The sequence below is a fragment of the Loa loa genome (assembly GCF_000183805.2).
Source record: "Loa loa unplaced genomic scaffold supercont3.506, whole genome shotgun sequence".
In the NCBI taxonomy this organism is placed as follows: domain Eukaryota; kingdom Metazoa; phylum Nematoda; class Chromadorea; order Rhabditida; family Onchocercidae; genus Loa; species Loa loa.
Window position 1 is genome coordinate 32,452 of NW_018108686.1, and position 2,217 is coordinate 34,668.

At 21.3% G+C, this 2,217-nt stretch overlaps 1 protein-coding gene across 1 annotated transcript in view; it reads left to right on the forward strand.

Moving 5' to 3' along the window:
* The first annotated feature begins 1,549 nt into the window (after positions 1 to 1,549).
* Positions 1,550 to 2,217, forward strand: part of LOAG_14194 (NHE-3 protein) — a 3,697-nt gene continuing 3,029 nt past the window's right edge. The window contains exon 1 of the mRNA XM_020448772.1: positions 1,550 to 1,610. The gene's annotated coding sequence lies outside the window, so the exon portion shown is untranslated. The remainder of the gene's footprint in view (positions 1,611 to 2,217) is intronic.

The window sequence follows — 2,217 nt, forward strand, 5'->3', positions numbered from 1 at the left end:
TATATATATATATATATAATAATAATATATATATAATATATATATATATATATATATATATATATATATATATATATATATATATATATATATATATTTCATATGATTTATTAATTATTAGTAATACTTACAAATATAACAAATTATTTACTGTGAAATAAAAAGAATGTTTTACTTTCCATTTTTCCATTTTTGTTTTTGTTTTTTTTTTTAAAGCATTAAATGTCATTCAAATAATTTTATCAAAATACGAAATGCAGTAAAATATCTATACATATATATGCGTGCATGCATACATACATGCATAATGCATACGTATGTACATGCACATGCATGCAGCAAACATAATAGTTATGTTTCATTTATAATTTCAAGACTTTTTTTGTTAATTTTATTAATAGTAAAATTTCCTTCATAGGAAATCATTTCATTTCAGGTTAATTTGGTATTTCAATTTTCCTTCTCTTCACATTACACATTCACTTTCCCATTAACATTTCTAAAATAAACCGAAAAATAGAAATTTTAAAATTTCCCACTCATTATTGATATTACATTAATTTAGATCCTCAATTAATTCATTAATTCTTTCTATACTATTTTCTATTGAATGTTTCATCGATAATTAACAACACCATGGTAGCCATTTTAAGTTTAAATTTAGGTTTTGTATTTGATTTTTTTTTTTTGAAAAAAGAAAAAACTTCGAATTGTTCTATTGTACAACAATTAAATTTTTTGATATTTTTTTGTTTTTTTTAATTGTTTTTGATTTTTATATTTAATTAGCATTTATTTCATTTAACTTTTCTTTCTTTCCCTTTTTTTTTTCTCAAATTAAAAATTTGAAAAGTAAAATAGAATCCACTCATTCATACTATTTCTTTGTTATGATTACAGTATACCACCTATAACGTCTGTAATTAATTACTTAAATTTGAATTTTTCATAAATTTAATTTTGCAGAATACAATTTGAAATTATCTTTATTGGAAGAAAACAAAATAAAGAAGGAAAGAAAAAGAGAAAGGCGAAGGAGAAAAAGGAAAAGGATAGAAATACGTCGAAAATAGTAAAAGAATTGGGAAAAAAAAAACATTCATTAATTGAAAGTATCAGATGTCTATAGCAATTGGTATGAATAGCAATAAATATTTGCTAATTACTTGTTTTTAGCAATTAAAAAAATAAACAAATAGGTAAACGGATTGATAGACAGGTAGATAAACAGATAGATAGATAGATAGATAGATAGATAGATAGATAGATAGATAAATAGATAGATAGATAGATAGATAGATAGATAGATAGACGGATAGATTAATTGATTGATAGATGAAATGAGAAGAAAAAATAAAATTAATTGGAAAATTTAAAAAAAGAAAAACCATAAAATTATCAAAAAACATAATTTAATTTTCACTTTTTTTTTTTTGAAAAACGCCACTTTTTATTTTTTATTTTTTTTAAATATGATTTAATTTTCATATTTATTATGGCTATTATTGTTTCTCAAATTAGCATCAGCTAACGAACATGAAGTGAATGGAAATTGGCGAGATTTTTATGAAATTGCATCTCATAATGATGAAACACCTGGACGTTTTCAAGTATAAAATTGAATTTCAAAATTTATTTATTTCTTTTTATCTTGTGAAATTTTTGAAAATTTAAAAAATCTTTTTATCTCGGAAAAAATAAGTTGCATATCAATGAATCAATTGAAAATATACCATTTAATTTAAAATTTTGCTTATTAAATTAATTGTTTGGAAAGGAAAAAAGGAAGTTGAAAAAAATATGGCAAATTAATTCAATTAAAATTTTTTAATTTTAAATTAATTTAATTAAATTTTAATCTCTTCTTTTTTTTAAAAAAAAAATGAATTTTTGCATTTTCAAGGTGATCTCATTCAATTGGGAAGAGGTCCAAAAACCATATACTATTGCAATATGGTTATTACTTGCTGGTATTGCTAAAATGGGTTTGTTTATTTGTTTATTCTTCCATTAATTAAAATTTCTTTCATTAAAATAATTAACATAAGAGAGAGAGGGTGAGAGAGAGAGAGAGATAGGACGAAATTTTTTTTTCTTTATAATTTCAAATTCAATTAAGTTTCTTTTTTTACACCTAATTTTCTCATTTTTTTTTTCAATAAATTAATGTAACATTTAATGTATGCCGTCGTATTTGTCGCCCATTTTCTTACAAAG